A 14,601-nucleotide genomic window follows, 5' to 3' on the forward strand; every position below is an offset into this window, starting at 1 on the left:
ACCTAGAAAAAAAAAAAAAAAGGAGCATTGTAAATTAGAGATGTAGCACAATTGGTAGAATGGAAAGAAAGAGTCAAGAGGAAATGGAGTCTGACTATAAAATCTCAAAGCCCACCACCCAGTGACCCACTTCCTCCAGCAAAGCTCCACCTTCTAAATGTTCCACAACCTTTCCAAACAGCTCCACCAGCTGGGAACCAAGTGTTCAAATCTATGAGTCTGTGGGGGCATTTCACATTCAAACCACAAAAAAGATCATGCAAGGATCTTGCCTGGCAGACATGAAGCCCGAGGCTCAATCCCCAGCAGCACTTAGAATGGGTGTGGTGGTGCAAGCCTATAATCGCAGCACTAGGTGCAAGCCCATAATCCCAGTGAGAGGCAGGAAGGCAGAAATTTCAGGTCATCCTCAGCTACACAGTGAGTGTAAGGCCAGCCTGGGATACACGTGACACTCTTTCACACAAAATATAAATAAAAGCAGCTTTATATATTATATAAATTGCCATAGAGTTTTGTACAACACACTTTAACAGATATTTCTAAAGTAAAAGAATTTCCAAAATGGAGCATCCCTTCACTTAAATATGTGTGTGTGTGTGTGTGTGTGTATTATATGATATATATATATACAGATATAAACATAGATATATCATACTAAAGGGTTAGATCAAAGGAAAAAAAAGGTTAGATCACTGTTTTTTTTTTTTCAGAGTAGGGTCTCACTCTAACTCAGGCTGACCTGGAATTCATTATATAGTCTCAGGGTGGCCTTGAACTCTTGGCATTCCTTCTACCTCTGCCTCCCAAGTGCTGGGATTAAAGGTGTGCGCCACCATGTCCGGCTTAGGTCACTTTTTAAAAAAATTGTATGTGTGCTGTGGCTTGAATGTAAATGTTCCTCATTGCCTCAGGTATTTTATTTATTTGTTGATACTTAATTATTTTTAACATACTGGATATTGGTTATATTTCCATTGGGTTATACTGTTATGTTCCTTTTTTCCTGTCCCCATTCCACTAAGGGCCCTCCTCAGTGAGGTCATTGGTATTCACTGCAGGGGCATGAAGGCACCAATCAGCCTCTGTGTGGGGGACAGTGCCTCAGGATACACTCCCCCTCTTCCTCAATGATCTCTGAGCCTTGGAAGGTGTGTTAGAAGTCTCCAAGTCTCCTTTAGAGTTGAGCTCTCAGCAGCCTCTGAATTTTTGCTTTGATGACTTTTGAGTGTCCTCAGTGTCTTTCACCAACTCCCTGGAGGTTCTCAGGCTGGCAGTAACAGCAGCACTCATATTCAATTTACTATTTCCTCTGTAATGTTTCCTGGACCCTGGCAAATAGGATAGTGATGACTCATCTCATGCTAGGCAGTAGGCTTTCTTTTCTTGTACTGATGGGTCTTGGGTCTCCCTGGTATTCTCTGCCATTTCTAATTCTCTAACCAAGAGCAAGAGCAGCATTGATCAAAGGGGATAAGCATAAACATTTAGAAGACTTTTTGATGGGCATACCCTCTCCTTTTAACCAAAAAATGAAGTTTTATTGCAGTGGCTGAGGCCCTGGGGCACCAATTCTCTCTCTCTCCCTCTGTCTCTCTCTCTCTCTCTCTCTCTCTCACTCTCTTTTAAAAAAAAAACTAAAGTAATTAAAATAAAAATAAAAAGAACTTTCTTATCATGCTATTGCAAATGGAATTCTTTCTAATTTTCTTTTCAGATTGTTTATTTCCAGTGCATAGAAATGTAGCTGGTTTAATAACTTTGCTGTATTCACTTATTAGTTCTAACTGATTTACAGAGTCTTTGGTATTTTCTACATATAAGTGATATTAACAGAAAAGCTTTCAGAATTTCACCATTGAATATGACATTTCGTGTAGACTTTTTATATACAGTTTTATTTGTGTAGTGTTAGAGGTGGATATATCCTGTCCTTATTTGTGTGTTTTTATCAGGAATTTGAGTTTTGCCAAAAGGGCTGGAGAGATGACTTAGCAGTTAAGGCACTTGCCTGTGAACCCTAAGAACTCATGTTCACCAGGTCCCACATAAGGCAGAGGGACAGGGACACGAGCACACAAAGCTGCACATGTGCACAGGGGTGCACAAATCTGAAGCTCATTTGCAGGGCTGGAGGCCGTGGCACATTCTCTCTCTCTCCCCACCCCCTCTCTCTCTCTCAGAAATAAAAGAAAAATATTTTTTTTTAAAGAAGAAACACAAATGATTGACAGATTCTACAAAAGAAAAAAAATGAATTTTGCCAAAGTTTCTGCTCAAGGTAGCCAGGGATACGACACTGTTTTGAGGGCCTCTCAATGCCCAGTGGTCCAAGGAGAAAGTCCCTAGAAACATCTCTGACTCCATGGGTTTCATCAAAGCCTCAGAATATGCACGCCCTCCACCCTCCTCCAAAACATGGCACAGGGCTCTCTTCAACAAACTCCCCCCCCGCCCAGGAACCTCCCAGGCTTTCAGCCAGGCTGTGAAATCCATCCCCAAAACACCTCCAAAGGGTTTCCAAGTTAACTGTTGATTTGTGGGCCATGTACAGAGGAGCTTAGATGCTCCTGGGCCTCTGATACCCAAAAGACCACTAGAATGTGAGAGACTGGGAACAGAGAGGGCCACACAATACGAGTGGAAACACTTGTCAAGGAAGACCAGACCCTACCTCTTGCCCAATGGGAGGACAGTGGAAGGGGAACCTCGCAGCTAGAGAGGGGCAAGGGCAGAGCTGGGCAAACACCTTAATCTCTGTGAGCCTTCCTGCTGCACCAGCGCCACCCTTCTGTCCCTGCAGATGTCATGAGCTGCACACCCGCTGTGGCCGAGATGTGCGGAGCTTTGGAGAAAATCCAGCAGCTGTTTCCATACACGGGGCCAGCTCTGCACCAGGGTAGCAACACAGATGAGAGTCTTCCCGGAAGGAGCTGTCAATGCTGACCCGAACACCACCATGGCTTCCTTCGTTGGGAGAGCTCACTAACTGGGGGGCTTTATTGTCCTTACTGACTAGGGAACTGAACAGGTTGGTGGGGCCTCACCCGCCCTGCTATGCCTGCCCACACCCACACAACCTCCACTGTGCGACGAAGACCATGGTCCCCAGCTGTGGACCCCAGGTGCACCTGCGCAGTTCTAGTCCTCTGAAACGGTCCACAGTGGAGAGGCCGGCTCATCCCTGAGGAAGGTGTGCCCTCTGCTGGTGTGTGTGTGCTGCTGCTGGCAAAAGGAAACCAAGCCTCCCTATGGTGACCTCGTAGCCCGGTCCACAAGACTCCTTAGAGCGAGCAGCAGCCACGCAGCGCCCAGGCGTTAGCTGGGAAAACCAGCTGGGTGTGAGAGCTGAGAAGTGTCCTCTATAGACCTCCATCGCCACAGGGTTTCCAGACATGCCACTGAGGTCCCAACTGCATCCTTGACACTCCCTCCCCACCGTCCCCAACCCCGCCAAGCTTGTGAGCAGGAACTTTAACTCCTGCCTGCCCCCTCCAAACAATTTCACTGGAGACCCCCAAGTAAGTCCAACAGATGTTTTGTGCAGAGGGAGGCCCACTACCCACTTCCCCACACCAGCTTTCCGGAGAGGTCCTGATGGTGCTCCCAACCACCTTAGTGGACCTAGAAAAAGAGTACCTGGCCCTGTAGGAAACAAGGGCAAGGAGCACTGGAAAAGGGGCTTAGCGGTTAAGGCGCTTGCCTGCAAAGCCTAAGGACCCATGTTAGACTTTCCAGGTCCCACTTAAGCCAGACGCACAGTAACACAGCACACAAGGTCGCACATGCGCACAAGGAGGCGCACACATCTGGCGTTCAATTGCAATGGCTGGAGGCCCTGGTGCGCCAATTCTCTCTCTCTGTCTCTCTCTGTCTCTCTCTGTCTCTCTCTCTCTCTCTCTCCCTCTCTCTCTCTCACACACACACACACACACACACTCGCATTAAAATTAAATTAAAAAAAAAAAAAACAGAGCCAGGGATGGTGGTGCACGCGTTTAATCCCAGAAAAAGAAAAAAAAAAAAAAAAGACAAAGAGAAGGAAAAGGGGACAGCACCACGTGATTAATTCCAGAATCAGGAATTGTGAATCCACCCAGAGCAGGAAGGGGTGCTGTCCAAGGTTCTGATGGGCTCTGATCAGGTATGACTGGGGTACACTATCAGGGTATTTAACAATCTGCTGGCTCAACACTGGGGATATCTCATATTGGACTTAGATGTGGAGGGTGTGGCCAACAGGGAAGAAGTGGATAGGCAGAGCTTACAACATCCCAGGTCACACAAACTCCAATCGACGTGGCCTGTCCAGAGCCTGGTGGCCCCTGAACTATCTCTACTAAATGATTAATAATAACCCTTAGGCATTGACAGGTGTCCACCCTTCAGAAGAGGTGGCAGGGTGGAACTGTGTCAATAGCCTGAGGACTGCTGTATGCACCCTGGCCTGGGTTCTAGGGAAGAAAAAAAATCTCTAGTCCTGAGGATTGTGTCTGTGCAGCAAAGACTATCCAATCCTCTGTCCCCACAGTCATCCAGATCAGACCACGGGGAGCTCAGCAAGACAGAGGATCCATCCCCCCTCAGGTCCTGTAAAGCAAGCCTGGTCCCTCTCGAGCTGCAAGGCCCTCAAGCCCAAGGTCATATTCCCTGGTCCCAAAGGCCTGGCACCTGGATGCTGCTGCTGCTGCTGCTGCTGCTGCTGCTGCTGCTGCTGCTGCGAATAGTTCACAGCTGTGTGCATTAGAAGCTTCTATCAAGCCTAGTTATTCATATCCTCTTCCCAAACGGAAATACAAGGAAATGTGTTGGCAATTTTAACTTTATTTCATAAAACACAGGATGAGGCCAAATGGGGGTGGGTTTCTGAATAGACTCAGATTACAGTTCTGAAAAGTTGAGTTCACTCTCAGCTGCAAATACCAGTTAGAGAAAATGTCTTGTTTTGTAAAAAAGAAGCTGTGTGTTGGCAAATCTCTTCTCCTCACATTCAAGAGGGATTTCAAATTCTCAGTGAGTGTTCCACGTACAGGAAGTCCTTTCCTCCCACAGGGATAGCACAGCCCCTGCCCCTAACAGCTGATACAGGCAAGTTCCAGGCCCCAGTAAGCACACACCAGCTTGAGCCTAAGCAACAACCCCTCATGTGCACAGAAGGAGGTGCAAGTGGGGACCTCCAACAAGCAACCTCATCCTCCCACAGGGCACCTGCAAAACCAGCAGCCCTCCTCAGACTCCAGGAATGTGTGTTCTATCACACTGGCTTGTCCAGCCTCTGTTCAACCACAAACAGCACTTAGCAGAGGCTAGAAGGATACCTGACCAGCTGCCACTCTCACCAGGAATCCCCAATCTCCCAAGTCCCTCACTGGGATCCTCAAACCCCAAGACTCACCTGCCCCACCCTCATCCTCACAGGACATCTGAGGACCCCAGCATCCCTGGTTCTTGTCTTAAGCACCTTCCCCTCCAGCCTCTAATTCCTCAGTTGTGATGGGCAATTCCTCAAAGTCCTCTTTGGCTGGCATGGTCACCCCAGGCACCCTGTAGGACCCACCTTGCCTGGTCCCACCCTAGGATCCACATTGTGCCGTCTGTCTTGGGCTGTGGACCCCAACACAGGCCTTATACCTATCAGGGCCCAGTGAGCTGCTCAGAGGGCAGCAGATCCAGGAATGCCCCCTGTAAGCAAGGACTCCTCAAAGATGCTGGAAGTGTGGACTCGGTCCCCATTACTGAATGTTTGTTGCAGTGGCCTGTGAGTATGTGAGTGGTCATTCCCCAATCTCAGACAGATAAAACTGTCTCAAGAAGGCCCAGAGCCATGGGCCAACCAGTGACCAGCTCAGGGTCAGAATCTGCATGCCCACACTAGCTCTCCAGAGAGACACTTGACTGTGCCCCACTCCAGCCCTCGTACAGCCTGTATGCCCTAGCTGAGCTCTGCCTATCTCTGCAACACACTTCTAGACCCAAAACCTCCCTCCTGGGTCAGGACAAAGCCCTCCTGTCCTTCATTAGTCCCCCTCGGCCTCCCTACTAAGAGGCATCCTTTGTAAGTGGGTCAGGTATTTAAGGTCAGACCTTTAGTCCCAGCACTTGAGAGACTGTGTAGGAGAATCACTATGACTCCAAGACCAGCCTGGGGCAACAGAGTGAGTTCTAGGTCAGCCTAAGCTGGAGTGAAACTCTACCTCAGAGGTGGGGGAAACTACCTCTAGGAGCTGGAGCAGTGGCTAAGTGGGTAAAGTTTTGCTGCACAAACATGAGGGCCTAAGTTTGAATTCCTGGTACCCACATACATAACAGGCATGATGACATGTACCTATAATGCAAGATTCAGGAAGTGGAGACAGGCAGATCCCCAGGGTAAGCTGGACAGCTAGTTTAGCTAAATTCATGTGCTATGTTCAGAGAGAAAACACTGTTTCAAAAAGTAAAGGTTTTAAAAAGGATCCCAACACCACAATAAAATAGAAATGAGGGGTGGGGGGAGTAAAGGGTTGAAGAGATGACTCCTTGGGTAAGTTTACTTGCTACAGCAAGCATTAGGACCTGAATTCAATCCCCAGGACCCACATAAAAAAGCTAGGCATGGGCTAGAGAGATGGATTAGTGGTGAAGGCACTGGCCTATGAAGCCTAAGGACCCAGGTTTGATTCTCCAGGTCCCGCGTAAGCCAGATGCACATGGTGGCACATGCATCTGGAGTTCGTTTGCAGTGGCTAGAGGCCCTGGCGCATGCCCATTCATTCTCTCTCTCTTCTCACCCCTCTCTGTATCTCTAATAAGTAAATATAATCTTTAAAAAAATATCTAGACATGACCACATGCACCTGTAATCCCAGTGCTAATGGGGGGGGGGGTGCAAAGACAACAGGGCTGGTGACATACACTAATCAACATCTAACCAAGAAAAAACACACACTCCAGTGAGAGACTATGCCTCAAGGAAATAAGATGGAAGAGCAACAGAGGAAGACACAAACGTCCTTCTCTGGCCTCCACACACATGCTCACAGGATATCTTCCCACACACAGGAATACACTGCATGCACGCATGTGCACACAGAGACACACAAATAAACTGGTGGGAACTATTGAGGACACTTGACCTCTGACACACACACATACATGCACCAATACACAGTGAATATACATACACGCATTCACATACACACCACAAAAGAACTTTCTGTAAATGACCAACCTTCTCCCCTGGGTGAACTTGTAGAGCACTCTCCTCAAACCCACCACCCCTAGACTCCCTGCTTATCTCGACACCTCCCACAGCTGTGCCTACAAAAGGGGGTCCTCTCCAGGGAAGTAGACACAGGTGAGGTCTTGCATCCAGGTCAGCCAGAGTGGGCCAAGACCTCCTTACCCTCCTTGATCTCTTGCACTTTAATAGGACAGCTGGGAGGTGGAGAGATTGCTTCATGGTTAAGGAGCCTGTTGATTTCCCAGGTCCCACATAAGCCAGATACACAAGGTGGCACATGCATCTGGATTTCATTTGCAGTAGCTGGAGGTCCTATTCCCTCCCTCTCTCTCTCTCTCTCTCTCTCTCTCTCTCTCTCTCTCTCTCTCTCTCTCTCTCTCTCTCTCTCTTTCTCCCTGTCTGTCTGTCTGTCTCTCAAATAAATAAACTAAAATTAAACGTTAAAAATAAACAAGATAGCCAGGATCTGGCATGGTGGTGCATGCTTTTAACCCCAGAACTCAGGAGGCAGAGGTAGGAGGATCACTGTGAGTTCAAGACCAGCCTGTGACTGCATAGTGAATTCTAGGTCATCCAGGGCTAGAGTGAGACCTTACTGCAAAACCAAAAAGAAAGCACCCAGCTTTTTATTACTGCTATCATGTTATTTAATGGCTTTATTAAGTTATAACCCACATCCCACTCTATACCCATTTCAATGTAGATTTTTCATGGAGTCATGAAACAACTGTGCTAGAGCATATTGTAATTACCTTCACACTGCTGAGGTGCAACACCCAAACAAAAGCAGCTGATGGGAGAAAAGGTTCATTTTGGTTTATGTCTCAAGGAGGAGCTCCATGATGGCAGGGGAAAGCATGGCATGAGCAGAGGCTGGGCATCACCTCTGCCAGAGCAGGTGGAAAACACCAACAAGAAAGTGGTCCAAGTTCTGGCAAAGGGGAGCTGGCTATAACACCCCAAAGCCTCTTCCTGGAATCCTCCATCTTTCAAATTGCCAACAGCTGGGAACCAAGCATTCAGAACACATGAGTTTATGGGGACACCTCATTGAAACCACCACAGGTCACTTTTATCTCCATCATCTCTCAAAGCCCCCCCAAAAAAGCTGGTGCCATTTAGTCTCTTTCCAAATCTTCAGTTTTCCCACCAGCTTCTTGAAACCAGTGGCCTACTTTCTGTCTCTGTCTCTGTCTTGGCAGTTCTGGACATTTCATATAAGCATTACCATGCATGTTGTGTCCTTTTAGGTCTGGTTCTTTCACTTTGCATGTTGGCAAAAGTCATCTATGGTGTAGCATGCATCAGGCCTTCGTGCCTTTTATGGTTGAATAATATTCCATTTTGTTTAGTTATTTGGCCTTTGACAGAATTTTGGGTTTCCACTATTCTGAATCATGCTGCTCTGGACATTAAGTTACACTTTTCTTATGGACATGTTTTTGTTCCACTTGACTTAGCGGTAGAATTCCTAGCTCATATGTTGTGTCATTTTTCACACTACTATGAAAAAGGTTTCACAGAAACAGTTGAAAGAAGGAAAGGTTTATCTTGGTCCACAGCTCCAAAACTTCATTCCGCATTGGCCAGCCCCATTGTTTCTGACCAATGGAAGTCAGGTTGTCATGGCAGAAGACATGGTAGAGCAGAGAGGGTCCCACCAAGAAGCAGAGAAAGAATGCCTCCCCTGGCCTCTCCCCTTCCTTCTTCTTCTTCTTCTTTTTTTTTTTTTTTTTTTTGTTGTTGTTGTTTTGTGTTTTGTTTTGTTTAAATATTTTATTTATTTATTTGACAGAGAGAGAGAATGGGCGTGCCAGGGCTCCAGCCACTGCAAATGAACTGCAGACACGTGCACCCCCTTAGGCATCTGGCTTATGTGGGTCCTGAGGAATGGAACCTGGGTCCTTTGGCTTTGCAGACAAATGCCTTAACTGCTAAGCCATCCCTCAAGCCCTGTTTTGTTGTGTTTTGAGGTAAGGTCTCACTCTAGCTCAGGCTGACCTGGAATTCACTATGTAGTCTCAGGGTGACCTTGAACTCACGGTGATCCTCCTACCTCTGCCTCCCAAGTGCTGGAATTAAAGGCACGTGCCACCACATCCAGCAACCTCCCTTCCTTCTTTATGTCATCCTGGCCCCTAGCCTATGAGATGGTGCCACCTGCAGGCACCTCCCATCCCCAGTTAATCCTTTCTGGAAATACCCTCATACACACACACAGCAGCATGCTTTCATAATCTCTGAGGTGCTTCTCAATCAAAGCAAGTTGAATATCAAGATTAACTATCACAGGGGCTGGAGATAAGGCTTAGCAGTTGCTTAGGCACTTGTTTGCAAAGCCCAATGGTCTGGGGTTTAATTCCCCAATACCCATGTAATGCCAGATGCTCAAAGTGGTACATGTGTCTGGAGTTTGTTTATAGTAGCAGGAGGCCCTGGCATGCTCATTTTCTCCACTCTCTCTCTTTCTCTGTGTGTATGTGTGTGTGTGCGTGTGCAAACACACACACACACACCTCTGCCTCTTTCTCTTGGTCTCTCTCATAAATAAATAGATAAATGAATATTTAAAATAACAAAGTACCTATTTAAGAAAAGCTTGGTGGAAGTAGAGTATCCGGTTCTGCAAGCATGGCTCAAGAAGAGGAAGATGTTAGAGATTACAATTTGACAGAGGAGCAGAAAGCAACCAAGGCCAAGTACCCTCCATGAATCGAAAGTACGAATCATTCAGGAACCTGAGGTAGGAGGACCACAGTGAGTTCAAGGTCACCCTGAGACTATAGAGTGAATTCAAGGTCAGCCTGGGCTAGAGCAATACCGTACTTCGAAAAACCAATTTGGACCATACAGCTGATGTCCAGTCACATGCATGGAGATACACTGCAGGAAGCATTTGAGCAGTGTGCAATGGCCGTGTTTGGCTGCATGACAGATGCTGGGACTGTGGAACCACCCCACACAACAGAGGTGGAAACTCAAGGGAACAGAAGTTAAAGCAGTAACATACTCAGCAATGCAAGTGTACAATAAAGAGAAGCCAGAAGTCTTTGGTGATCATTGACATTTAAAATAACAAAAAGAAAAAAGGAGAGACTCCTATGAAGAGCTGATAGCTTTTCTTCCTTCTGACAAGATATAATGATTTGATTTCTAGAGTATTTGTTTGCCAAGTGGAAACTTACAGAAAAGAAAATTTTAACTTCCAGTTTCACTTTCAGAAACAGAGAATCAGGGTACAGCCTGATAATGTAGTCTTCAGTTCTTGAGGAACCATTTTGGTACCTTCTTTGTTAATTCCCTGCTATGCACCCTTCTGTGGAGCAGGAGCCCTCCAGCCTGGTCTCAGAAGGAATTACTCATTGCTACAAGCATGAGTTGGAACTGAATCCAATAAGTGGAGTAATAAACTGGGTGTGGTAGTACTACATGATTATGTCATCCCAGCACTCAGGATCCTGCATTCACAGATGACCTTGACGATATAGCAAGTCCCTGTCTTGAAAAGAATACCTTGAAAACAATATACATTTTTTGGTCCAAACGTGTTGGTGCACACCTTTAATCCCAGCACTCGGGAGGCAGAGGTAGGAGGATCGCCAAGAGTTCGAGGCCACCCTGAGACTACATAGTGAATTCCAGGTCAGCCTGGGCTAGAGTGAGATCCTACCTCAAAAAGTACAAAAAAATAAGATTGTAAATGTCTTCTAGCCCAGGATAACCTGGAACTCATTATGACTGTGTAGTCCAGGCTGGCCTGAGAATTATAGCAATCTTACCTCTGCCTCCTGAGTGCAAAGACTGAAGGCATAAGCCACCATGCCTGGCTGAGAAAATACATTTCTACATCTAAAGTTTTACTTTTTTATTTTATTTCAAGGCTGACCTGGAATTCACTATGTAGTCTCTGAATGGCCTTGAACTCACTATACTCCTATCTCTACCTCCAATTGCTGGAATTAAAGGTGAGCACCACCATGCTTGGCTAAAGTTTTGCTTTTAACTTGACTAGGGTATCTTCTGTATAATTAAAGGATGTCATGATTTAGATTATTTTGAGACAGCAGTCCTGGATTTTAGGTGCTTTTCCTGGTAGACCTGATAAGAAGACAGCACTAGGAGGAGTCCTGATTTTCTCTTTAGTTACCCCTGCCCTCCTCCCCCAGGTAAGGTCTCACTCTAGTCTAGCCTGACCTGGAATTCACTCTGTATGTATGACCCAGCTGGCCTCAAACTCACAGTGATCCTCCTATCTCTGCCTCCTAAATGCTAGGACTAAAGGCATATGCCACCAAAGCCGGCTCTCTCTAATTTCTTTGTAAGCCGCAATGATGATGCTTTGGTATAAGAAAAATCTAACACTGCATCTTATGAATAGACCCTTCTGACATGTAAATTTTGTATGTTTTCAGTGCTAGGGAATGAGCACTAGCATGCTAGACAACTACTCTGCACTAAGCTACAGACCCAGCCCTCATGAGTAGTTTTTTTTTTAATTTTATTTATTTGAGAAAGACACAGATAGAAAGACAATGAGCATGCCAAGGTCTTCAGCCACTGCAAAAGGTGCTTGCCTGCAAAGCCTAAGGACCCATGTTCAATTCCCCAGTATCCATATAAGCCAGATGCACAAGGTGGTGCATGGTTCTCTGCCTCTTTCTCTGTCTCTGTCAAATAAATAAATAAATAATACTTTTAGCCAGGCGTGGTGGCACATGCCTTTAATCCCAGCACAGGCAGAGGTAGGCAGAGCGCTGTAAGTTTGAAGCCACCCTGAGAGACTACATAATGAATTCCAGGTCAGCCTAAGCTAGAATGAGACCCTACCTCAAAATACATAAATAAATAAAATACTTTAAAATAAAACAAGCCTTCAATCTCAGCACTTAGGAGGCAAAGGTAGGAGGATTGAGGCCAGCCTGGAACTACAAAGTGAGTGCCAGGTCAGCCTGGGCTAGACTGAGACCCTACCTCAAAAAACAAAACAAAGTTGAGCTGGAAAGCTGGGCATGGTGGCACATGCCTTTAATCCCAGCACTTGGGAGGCCACCCTAAGACTACACATAGTGAATTCCAGGTCAGCCTGAGCTAGAATGAAACCCTACCTTGAAAAAAAAAAATTGAGCTGGAGAGATGGCTCAGTAGTTAAGGTGCTTGTTTGCAAACCCTGGTGGCCTCGTTTCAGTTCCCAGTACCCTCATAAAGGCTAGATGTCCAAAGTGGCACATGCATTTGGAATTCTTTTGCAGTGGCAAGAAGCCCTGGCACACCCATTCTCCCATCTCTCCTTGCAGATAAAGTACTTTTTAAAACGAAAAGAAAAGCTTAACCATACTATATGGTAACTCTATCTTTGACCACGTGAGGATGTTGTAGACTTTTCCAACATGACATTTTCATCAACAGTGTATGAGTATTCCAACTGCCCCCCGTTCTTGCAGCAACTGTCTTTTCTGCCTATGAGTACACAGCCATCCTCAAGGGTTGAGGTGGTATCTCTGGTTTTCATTTTCTGCCTATGAGTACACAGCCATCCTCAAGGGTTGAGGTGGTATCTCTGGTTTTCATTTTCTGCCTATGAGTACACAGCCATCCTCAAGGGTTGAGGTGGTATCTCTGGTTTTCATTTTCTGCCTATGAGTACACAGCCATCCTCAGGGGTTGAGGTGGTATCTCTGGTTTTCATTTGCCTACCCTTGATGGATAATGGCATTAAATGTATTTTCATGACCTTGTTGGCTAGTACAGATCTTTTATTATTTTAAGATCATCTCTTTTTTAACTATTAACAACCTCCATACATATAAACAATATACCATGATCATAATCCCCTCTCACCACTCTCTCTTCTCCCCTTCTTTATTCCCCCTGCACTGAATCCCTTCTTCCCATGTTGTCTCTCTTTTGTGGTTGTCATTTTTCCCTCCTATTATGCAGGCCTTATGTAGGCATCAGCCAATGTGAGAGCATGAATGCCATAACCACTTTGTGTCTGGAAGACAGTATCGTAAGCACTCCTCCTTTCCTTAGGCTCTTACATTCTTTCTACTATTCCTGCAATGGCCTCTGAGCCTTGGAGGGTGGCAGATATCTCAGTGCTAAACTCCACTGTCACTTCTTCTCAGCACTTTAGTGAAGTCTGAGTCTCCTCAGTGCTTACCACCATCATAAGAAAAGTTTCTCTAACCAAAAGTAAGAGTAGAATTAAGATATGAGCATAAACGTAAGTATTTAGGGGAGAGTTTGGTGGTTATATTAGAGTGGATTTTTCTGTGCCTACAAAGAAAAGCTTAGGTTTTGATATGATATCTCCCTTAAATCATTGTGTTCTGAATGCTTGGTACCCAGCTAGTGGAAATTTTGGAGGTGGAGCATAGCTGGGAGAGATATGTTGTTGGGGGCAGGCTTGGGCTATTATGGATGGGGTGGGGGCTGTTAAAACCAACTTCCCCTTGCCAGAGATCAGCTCCCTCTCCTGCTGCTATTTTCCACCTGTTGTGGCAGAGGTGATGTCCAGCCTCTGCTCATGTTATTCCCCATGATTATGAAGCTTCCTCTCAAGACTGTGAGCCAAAATAAACCCTTTCCTCCCATCAGCTACTATTGGTCAGGCTCTTTGTCCCAGCAGCACAAAGGTAACTACAAAAAATGGGGACTGCCCAGACTGTATAGTCAATTTGCAGAATTGCCATCTTAACAGAATTAAGCCTTCTGGTCCATGTTAGGATGCCTTTCCACCAACTTGGGTCAGAGTTAATTTCCTCCAAGTGTTTTCTAGTTTTCTGCAGATACACTTTTGCATTTCTTTTGCTGAAAGTATTATAATATAATAATAATGTCTTTCATTCCTTTGTATAGTCATGTAAATCCTCTTTGTCATACTCAGTGCAGATAAAGGTTGTTGATTTCAATTTCTTTTTAGTTTATTCTTTTGCTTGTGTATTGCATGTGGTGTGCATGCATATGAACATGCATGTTCCCATGACTGTGGGTGCACAAGAATGTGCAGGTTTGTGTGTGTATGTGTGTGTGTGTCCATGCATAGGCCAGAAGACAATGTCAGCCATCTTGTTTATTGAGACAGGGTCTCTCATTGAACCTAGAGCTCATCGATTCAACTAGACTAGCTAGTCAGCAAATCCCAGGGGGTCCTCCTGTCTCTGCTTCCCCAGCACCAGCATTATACACAGATTTTACATGAGTGATGGGAATCCAAACTCAGGTCTTTTTTTTTTTTTTTTTTTTTGCATGAGCATGTGTGGTATGCTGTGTCTGTGATTTGTTCACATATGTGTGCAATTATGTACAGCCTTGTGCACACATGTGGAGGCCAGAGGAGAATGCCAATGCCCTCCTTTATCACTCAGCCACATACTTTC

At 45.7% G+C, this 14,601-nt stretch overlaps 1 pseudogene; it reads left to right on the plus strand.

Annotated features, from left to right (window-relative positions):
* The first annotated feature begins 9,829 nt into the window (after positions 1–9,829).
* On the plus strand, positions 9,830–10,286 carry LOC123461559 (annotated as a pseudogene).
* The last annotated feature ends 4,315 nt before the right edge of the window (positions 10,287–14,601 follow it).

Source organism: Jaculus jaculus, chromosome 6 (assembly GCF_020740685.1).
Source record: "Jaculus jaculus isolate mJacJac1 chromosome 6, mJacJac1.mat.Y.cur, whole genome shotgun sequence".
Classification (NCBI taxonomy): domain Eukaryota; kingdom Metazoa; phylum Chordata; class Mammalia; order Rodentia; family Dipodidae; genus Jaculus; species Jaculus jaculus.